Here is a 9,964-nt window from a genome sequence, read left to right as displayed (position 1 = left end):
CGCCTATATAACCTGTTTTCACTACCCCCTCTTTGGAGAGGCTTCCCGATACCTTCGGATTGATGCTGCCCGATCCGAATCATAGCTACTAACGATAAATATACTGTTACACTGATTTTTGGTGTTTCTCTGTGCATTTAGGCTTTTGACATTAGGCAGTTCCCAGTAAGATCCTAAGGGCCTATTTCTAGTGTTTTCACTGCCTTACTCTGTAATTTTGGGCAAATCACTTATCATCTGCACCTCAATTATGTCACTCTTCAAATAAGAATGTCACCGTATATCTTAGAGGGGTGTGCTGAAAAAAATTATTCTTGTAGAATATTTCTATATATAGCTGTACAGGAGTGAAAAGTTTGGCTACTTATTTGGAAAGTGGGTCTATTTTGATAGCTTTGGCTAATAAGGCTTCTCTATTTGATGCTGTCCTTAAATAGACTTAATGTCAGTCTGTTCTAGTTTTATTAGCAGACAGACTTCAGACTACTGATTACTGCCTTCTTCCCGCTTGTCTATCCTCCCATCCCCTTTCTCCCCTCCCCATGCCCTTCCTGTCATCTTCTGGGCAGGAGACCAGGGATTGATGTTGTAGCCTTGTATAGCCTTTGTCTTTTCCATTTAGGAAAGGCTGGATCTTATTGCTATCTCTTGCTCCTAGCACAGTACCCTACATCTGGTAGGTGCTCAATATATGTTGAGTGGTAATATTATCAGGCTGCCAATGCTTGAGTAAAAGGGTCCAGTGAAGGTGAGGTTTTGATTATTTCACTAGAGAGATGAAGCCACAATTTAAAAGGGGCACCTGCTGAAGCCAGTGTCCAGGGTGAATACAGCCAGGACCTTGAGACAGATCTTATTTTGCAAGAATCCTCTGAGTGGTCTCTTTGATTATGCCAAGATAAAGCAAGTGGTGGTCCATTTTTCTGGAAGAAGGAAAAAATAGACCAAGTTTCATGGCTAAAACTTGGTCTAATCCTTGGCACGTGGTTGACTGCTGGGGAGAGGTGGAAGAAATGTGCATTGGGGGTCAGGGGCCTTCCTTGAATGAAAGGGATCTAATACCCAGATTACATCTCTCTTGAAATTTAACATTCTTTAACACTTCTAATACCTGAGATGATCACAACCAAGGTGAGCAGACAGGAAGGGACACCAAGGCTCCCCAAGGGGCAACTGAAATTGATAGTGAGGGGAGCCTGGAATGGCAATTTGGGCTCAATACCAGCACTGAAATTGTCACACTAGAAAGGCTGATTTTGGCAGAGTGTGCCTACAGCTGGAAATCTCTCCTGACATTTTCACCTCATGCTTTGAGTGAGCTTTGGAAATAATAACTGTGTGAAAGTGTGGAACACACAGATTAAACTTCTGGAGTCCAGGCCTGTGGAGGTATGGTAGGACTAAAACTCTAATCTAGTGTAACAGTGTGTTTCACCATGAGAACAATTTTCTTTTAAACTAAGCTTTGGGGTGTAGACCTGAGGTATGTGGACTCAAATCCCAGCTCTACCGCCTACCACCTTATTGTTACAAGGATTAAATCAGATCATATAGTAAGTTGCTTAGAACAATGCTTGATACAGAGGGGTCAATAAATGTTGGTACAGAGGGGTCGGTAAATGTTAGGTATGTGCTTTCACAGGTGTGGACAAGGATGACATAAAAAAAACAAAAACAAACCTGTTGCTGTCGAGTCGATTCTCCCTCATAGCAACTCCAGAGGATACAGTGGAACTGACCCACAGGATTTCCAAGGAGCGGGTGGTGGATTTGAACTGCCAACCTTTTGGTTAGCAGCCAGGGCTCCAAGGATGGCACAGGGCTGTGAAATCTTTCCTTTTTCTAGTTGTGACCCTGTGGGCAGCAATGGCAGATTCTCTGGCTTTTGTTCCAGGAGGCACTTGGAATGAGGACTACAAGATTCTTGACCTCCACCAAATTGGTCGTAGTTATCTAGCACTGTTATAACAGAAACACTGCAAGTGGGTGGCTTTAACAAACAGAAATTTATTTTTTCATAGTCAGGAGGCTAGAAGTCCAAATTCAGGATGTCAGCTCTAGAACAGGGCTTCCTTTTTCCATTGACTCTGGAGGAAGGTCCTTGTCTCTTTCCACCTTCCGTTCCTCAATTCCTTTCCGATCTTCATGTGGGATCTATCTTCCCCCACCTGTGTGTTCTACTGGCAGTGGTGGTGTTTTTAGAGGGTTGTCATGTCTGGGGTATGAGCTAAGGCACCACGTCTCTGGCACCTTACCTTAAAGAACCAACAAACAGTGGTGGTTTAGGCATCCTTCAGCCTCAAGCTGGCTCCTTTGGGCCCAGCTTCTTTTTTTTCAAGGTAGCAGAGGGACCACCCAGGGCCGACCTACACAGGGGGGCACGTGAAGGATTTAGGATTATCAGCAGAGGTAGCTGCCTGGCAGAAGAGAAGCACCGCTTCACATGACAAAACCGGAACTCCAGAAGTTTGATTGGATGTTCAAAGAAATGTGTCTGGGGAGGGAGTAATGGGGAGTTACTGTTCAATAGCTGTCAAGTTAATTCTGACTCATGGTCACCCCACGTATGTCAAAGTAGAACTGTGCTCCTTAGGGTTTTCAATGGCTGACTTTTCAGAAGTAGATCACCAGGCTTTTCTTCCAAGGTACCTCTGGGTGGACTTGAACTTCCAGTCTTTTGGTTAGCAGTTGAGTATGTTAACCATTTACGTCACCCAGAGACTCATTAATGGAGATAGAGTTTCTGTTTCAAATGATAAAAAAGATCTGGGAAAACAGATAGTAGTGATGTACTTGACACCACCAAATTGTACACTCAAGAATGGCTAATTTTATGTTATGTATGCCCTCACTGCCATCAATTCATTTCCAACTCATAGAGACCTCATAGGGTTTCCAAGGCTTTAAGTCTCTGGAAGCAGACTGCCACATCTTTCTCCCAGTGGTGGTTTTGAACTGCTGATCTTTTGGTTAGCAGTCAAGTGCCTTAACCACTACTTCACCAGGGCTCCTTTATGTTATGTATGTTGCTGTTCTTGTTGTTAGGTACCGTCGAGTTAGTTCTGATTCATAGTGACCCTATGTACAACAGAATGAAATACTGCCTGGTCCTGCACCATCCTCAAAATTGTTCTTATGTTTGAGCCCATTATTGGATCCACTGTGTCAATCCATCTTATTGAGGGTCTTCTGCTTTTTTGCTGACCCTCTGCTTCACCAAGCATGGTGTTCTTCTCCAGGGACTGATCCCTTTTGATAACATGTCCAAAGTATGTGAGACATAGTCTCACCATCCTTGCTTCTAAGGAGCATTCTGGTTGTACTTCTTCTGAGACAGATTTGTTCATTCTTTTGGCAGTTCATGGTATATTCAATGTTCTTTGCCAACAATGCAATTTGAAGGTGTCAATTCTTCTTTGGTCTTCCTTATTCATCGTCCAGCTTTCACATGCGTATGAGGTGATTGAAAACACCATGGCTTCAGTCAGGCATGCCTTAGTCTTCAATGTGACATCTTTGCTTTTTAACACTTCAAAGAGGTCTTTTGCAGCAGATTTGCTCAGTACAATGCGTTATTTGATTTCTTGACTGCTGCTTCCATGGCTGTTGATTGTTGATCCAAGTAAAATGAAATCCTTGACAACTTCAGTCTTTTCTCCGTTTTTCATGATATTGCTTATTGATCCAGTTGTGAGAGTTTTTGTTTTCTTTATGCTGAGGTGTAATCCATACTGAAGGCTGTGGCCTTTGATCTTCATCAGTGCTTCAAGTCCTCTTCACTTTCAGCAAGCAAGGTTGTGTCATCTGCATAATGCAGGTTGTTAATGAGTCTTCCTCCAATCTTGATGCCCCATTCTTCTTCATGTAGTCCAGCTTTTAGGATTATTTGCTTAGCATACAGATTGAATAAGTATGGTGAAAGGATACAACCCTGACACACACCTTTCCTGACTTTAAACCACACATACTTTACTACAATAAAAATAAAGGTTAAAAAAAAAAAAGAAAGAACTGTGACCTTCCTTTATACACCTAAGCTGGAGTGAAGAAGCTCACATCAGGAACTTTCCAATTCCCTCTACCACACCCAAAAAAAACAAACCAAACCTGTTGCCCTCGAGTCCATTCCAGCTCATAGCGACCTGGTTCTCAAAGTGTGATCCTGAACAAGAAGCATGAGCATTACCTGGGAACTGTTTAAAAATGCATATTTCAAGGTCCACCCCAGAGCTACCGAATTATAAACTCGGGGAGGGGGGGTGTTCCAGTAAGCCCTGGGGTGATTCTGGTGCTTACTAAAGTGAGCTCCCAACTGGTCGTTTGTCCAATCTCTGTTTGACCTCTTGCGATGGGGGAACTCACTATCTCTGGGCAGATGTGTTTAACACATCTTGCCCAAATAAAATTCCTTGTCACTTTTCTTTCTTCTAATTCTATCATATAATTGGGTTACCCTGGGAAGTTAAATAAACAAAAAGGCCAAATCAGTATCAAGCAACTTACTTTGTTTATATTATATTTAGTTTGGATACTATTTTACTGACATGTAATTTGTATGATGTATTGATCTCGAAATAGTAGTGGAAACTAATACTTTATGGCTTCTGCATTCAGATTTTGTCAAATATTTACTGCCCAATGAGCATTTATGCACATAGATGAAGGAATTTCTTATATTTAAAGAAAGCAAATTGTAATATGAATGGAAGCATGAAATGGTGGAAAGAACTCTGGTCCAGCAGCAATAATAAGACCTGAGTTCTGGTCCTAGAGCTGCTATTGATTAGCTCCGTGTAACTGAGCATGCCATTTATTTTCTTGATGCCCTGGTTTTCTGACCTGTAAAATGAGGAAGTTGTTTTAATGGTCTCTTATTTGGGTTTCTATGAGTCTTACTTTGGGGGGCAACCTCTAAGAGATAAGGAATACATTTAAACAAGGGATCTGTGTTGATTAGAAAGAATATACAATGCTTACCAAGAAAATTTATTACAAAAAAATCAGGCCTGTTTCTTTAAACAACACTGTGTCCTGCTTCGGAATCTGGGCCCTGATTCTTCTTCCTGCTTTGGAAATGAGCGATAGGTGGCTTGGCAGAAGAAAGAACAGGTGCAGGAGGAGTGTAACAAGGGCTTTGGAGAAGTGACAGACTTGCTTTCCTGAAATAAGCCTCCGCCTTTGGCCAAATGACTTGTGAAAATTTCCATAAATAAAAAACCTCACGGTAGATAATAGATTCATTAAAGAGCCTTAAAAAATAGGATCTAGGATTGGGTTGGAAACCTTAGTGGCATAGTGGTTAAGAACTATGGCTGCTAACCAAAAGGTTGGCAGTTCAAATCCACCAGGCTCTCCTTGGAAACCTATGGGGCAGTTCTACTCTGTCCTATAGGGTCACTATGAGTTGGAATCGATTTGATGGCAATGGGTTAGAGCAGAGGACACAGTGCAACTTTCTTCCTTTCCTTCGCCCTCAATGAGCCTTTATCTGAAATGCGGAGAGGAGGTAGATCAGGACCTTCTGATTATAAATAACTGATTGGCTAATTTAGTTCAAAAGGTATTTAATTTTTGAGTGATCAGTACTGGGGTGGCTACAGATTTAAAAGAGCAAATGAACAGCTGAGGCTTGGGAAGTCCAAGGACTGGGCTGTCCTATTCCAGCAGAAAAAATGTGGACAATTTCTGTGTGATGCTACCGTGGGATGATGCAACTCTAGCTGCCCTGTGTGTTTGTGTCTCAGCTCAAGACTCCAACTCCCCAGGAAGAGATTTATATATATATATATATATATATGTTATGTTTAAGGGAAAGTTTACAGAGCAAATTAGTTTCTCATTAAACAATACACATACTGTTTTGTGACACTAGTTGCCAACATTGCAACATGTCAACACTCTCCCCTTCTCAACCTTGGGTTCCCGATTTCTATTTGTCCAGCTTTCCTGTCCCCTCCTGCCTCCTTGTCCTTGCCCCTGGGCTGGTATGTCCATTTAGTCTCATACACACGGTTGAGCTACATGTATTATTGTTTGTTTTATGGGCTTGTTTAATCTTTGGCTGAAGGGCGAACCTCAGGAGTGACCTGAGTACTGAGTTAAAAGGGTGTCTGGGGGCCAGAGTTTCTCCAGTCTCCCAGGAAGAGATTTTGATTAACCCAGCTTAGGTTCTGTGCCCACCCTTGTGGTCAGGGCTGGAGTCTTGTGAGTTGTTACCAGATACTATCAAGTGGAGTGGGGCAGCTTTCCCAAAAGTGTGTGTGGTGGAAGTGGGGTTTGGTGACTGTTACCAGAAGGGAGAGGGGTGATGGGTAGACAAATGCCATGATGTCCCAGGCTCCAGAACCTCTTTGGGATAACTACAAGTGAGAGCAGCATCAGGTGCCAACATGTGTTCCCCAGGCATGACTGTGTAATTCCAGGTGCTCTGAGAGCTAGTTGGCCCAACAACTGGTATACAGTGGCTGGCTTATGTCATAGATGCTATGTCAAAGTTATCAGGGTCTGGTACCTCTTTTTCTTCTTATGAACCTTGTAAATACTTAGTATTCAATGGCATTCATTGAATGAATGAATGAATTATGCAGCTCTTACATTGGATAAGGAACTTCTGTTGCACATTAGCCTGAGTTGAATTAGTTTAGAAACTGTTTAATTACAAACCTTTTAGTTGCAAATAATTGAAGCCCACCAAAACAAGAGATAGTCCTTGCTGGCATACCATTTTGGTGATGCAGTACCAGACTTGAAACATAACCTGACTGCCAGGGACCCTCAGCCTCTTGTCCGTGCTCCTTTCTAAACCACTACTCCATTCTCTCTTCCTGCTACAAGTTGGCATTCTCTAATTTTCAGTCTACATTGTCAGAAAATAGCTGTCTATGGCTCTAGGATTTATAGCTCCTCTACTCGTGAGGCTAGAGTGACTGAGTTACTTTCAACCCCATTCCAAATTCTTAGAGGCCAGATTCTAACTGACCCAGCCTGGGCCAGGAGCTCTCACCTGGCTCAATCAATTGGAGCCCAAATGGCTCCCTGGGAGTTGGGGGGAGAACTTCCATCCCCATGTAGATTCGGCTTATAGGAGTTGCTCCTGGAAGAGAAGGGAGATTTGAGCAGACAGCTCAACAGGTATCTCCTGCTGGGTTTACAGAAGAGTATTTGCTTACACTTACACAGTGCTTTAAGAATACTTGATATCCATAATCTCATTTGATTCTTGGTACAACTGTAGAGGTAGGTGAAAAAAAAAAAAAAAGCAGGTATTAATATTCTTATTTTTATATCTACTTTATTTCTGTCTAGGAGGCTATTTTTTAAAATTTCTCTCTTCCATTTGACTTTACATTTACATTTATTTGATAGCAGAGACCATATTCTATTTTTATCTTTGTATCTCTATCCCTAGTACCTAGCTCTAGGACCTGTGCATATCTGTAAAAAAACCAAACCTGTTGCCGTTGAGTTGATTCCAAATCATAGGAAACCTATAGGACAGAGCAGAACTGCCCCATAGAGCTTTCAAAGAATGCCTGGTGGATTCAAACTGCTGACCTTTTGGTTATCAGCCATAGCACTTAACCACTATGCCACCAGTGTTTCCAGCTCTGTGCAGCATAGTAGGTATTTAATTGATATTTATTAAAATTGAATTCCTATTTTACAAATGGGGAAACTGAGCTCCAGAGAATACAGAGAAGCCCCCAAGAACACCCAGTTATATCATGGCTTACACCAGGCTCCCAAGCTGAGAGAGAGGGTCTCCAACAACACAGAAAAATCATGCAGAGGGCTCAAGATCTGATGTTTGAAGCCTGGGGTCTGGAAGCCTCCAGGAAAACAATCTCAGCCCTCTAAGAAGGCTCCTTGCCAGAGGAGGCAGACAAGCAAATCAGAAAGGCAGGCTATTAAAACTTGTCTTAATAAATTCTAAAAAAGGATTTATTTTCTTTTTTGTTGTTGAAAATGTATGCAGTAACACATATGCCAATTCAATAATTTCTACAAGTGCAATTAAGTGACAATTACATTTTTAAAGTTGTACCACCATTCTACCCACCTTTTCTTAATTATTCCTCCACCATTAACATGAGCTCACTGCCCCTTAAGTTGCTTCTCTAACTTTTCCAGTTGCTGTTGTTGATTTGATTTCATATAGATAGTTCTTTAAAAGAGCACAATGCTCCTGCTCACTTCAGCAGCACATTTACTAAAAAAATTGGAACGATACATAGAAATTAGCATGTCCCCTGTGCAAGGATGACACGCAAAATTCGTGAAGCGTTCCGTATTTTTCGATTCTCAGCCCACTTCCTTGTTCAGAGCATGACCCCCTGCTGCAACCAGATACTGGTACCTACACCAATCACCCCTGCCCCTCTAACACTGTTGGAGAGAGCCCGTACCACAACTTGATGATCAGCTACCTGGACACCTGAGCTGAATCCATACAAGAAAAGTAGATGAACTCCTAGACTGATATACCTGATAACAGCTCTAGCCATCTTCTTTTTGTATGTGTGCATTTATTGATATAAATTGGCCTCTGAGCACTGCTTTTGCTGTGTCCCAGAGGTTTTGATAGGAAGTATTTTCATTCTCGTTGCTTTCTAAGAATTTCCTTATTCCCTCCTTGATGTCTTCTATAACCCAGTCTTTTTTCAGGAGGGTATTGTTCATTTTCCAAGCATTTGATTTCTTTTCCCTAGTTTTTCTGTTATTGATTTTTAGCTTCATTGCCTTGAGGTCTGAGAAGATGCTTTGTAATATTTCAATGTTTTGGATTCTGGAAAGATTTGTTTTATGACCTAATATGTGGTCTATTCTAGAGAATGTTCCATGTGCACTAGAAAAAAAAGTATATTTTGCAGCAGTTGGGTGGAGAGTTCTGTATAAGTCAATGAGGTCAAGTTGGTTGATTGTTGTAAGTAGGTCTTCCGTGTGTCTATTGAGCTTCTTACTGGATGTCCTGTCCTTCTCCGAAAGTGGTGTGTTGAAGTCTCCTACTATAATTGTGGAGGTGTCTATCTCACTTTTCAATTCTGTTAAAATTTGATTTATGTATCTTGCAGCCCTGTCATTAGGTGCATAAATATTTAATATGGTTATGTCTTCCTGATCAATTGTCCCTTTTATCATTATATAGTGTCCTTCTTTATCCTTTGTGGCGGATTTAAGTCTAAAGTCTATTTTGTCAGAAATTAATATTGCTACTCCTCTTCTTTTTTGCTTATTGTTTGCTTGATATATTTTTTTCCATCCTTTGAGTTTTAGTTTGTTTGTGTCTCTAAGTCTAAGGTGTGTCTGTTGTAGGCAGCATATAGATGGATCGTGTTTTTTTATCCAGTCCGTGACTCTCTGTCTCTTTATTGGTGCATTTAGTCCATTTACATTCAGCGTAATTATAGATAAGTAAGTTTTTAGTGCTGTCATTTTGATGCCTTTTCATGTGTGTTGTTGGCCATTTCATTTTTCCACATGCTTTTTTGTGCTGAGATGTTTTTCTTAGTAGCTTGTGAGATCCTCATTTTCATAATGTTTAACTTTGTGTTTATTGAGTCGTTACGTTTTTCTTGGCTTTTTTCTTGAGTTATGGAATTGATATTCCTTTTTGTGGTTACCTTTTTATTTACCCCTGTTTTTCTAAGTAAAAACCTAACTTGTATCCTTCTATATCGTCTTGTATCACTCTCCATCTGGCAGTTCAATGCCTCCTATATTTAGTCCCTCTTTTTGATTATTGTGATCGTTTATCTATTGATTTCCATGATTTCCTGTTGTGTGTATTATTTTGTTTATTTATTTATTTTTTAGAATTAGTCTTAATTTGTTTGTTTTTGTGCTTTCCCTATTTGAGTTGCGTTGATATCAGGACGTTCTGTTTTGTGACCTTGTATTGTGCTGGTACCTGATATTATTGGTCATCCGGCCAAACAATCTCCTTTAGCATTTCTTGCAGTCTTGG

General features: G+C 40.9%; 1 non-coding gene across 1 annotated transcript; it reads left to right on the top strand.

The window, feature by feature from the left end:
* The first annotated feature begins 8,185 nt into the window (after positions 1–8,185).
* Positions 8,186–8,295, top strand: LOC126084909 (U6 spliceosomal RNA). Its single transcript, XR_007519137.1, has one exon. It is a non-coding gene; the product is annotated as a U6 spliceosomal RNA (small nuclear RNA).
* Positions 8,296–9,964: the final 1,669 nt, after the last annotated feature.

The sequence above is a fragment of the Elephas maximus genome, chromosome 10, assembly GCF_024166365.1.
Source record: "Elephas maximus indicus isolate mEleMax1 chromosome 10, mEleMax1 primary haplotype, whole genome shotgun sequence".
Taxonomy (NCBI): Eukaryota; Metazoa; Chordata; class Mammalia; order Proboscidea; family Elephantidae; genus Elephas; species Elephas maximus.
The sequence above is the reverse complement of the archived record's forward strand: the minus strand, read 5'-3'. Positions and strand labels throughout refer to the sequence as shown.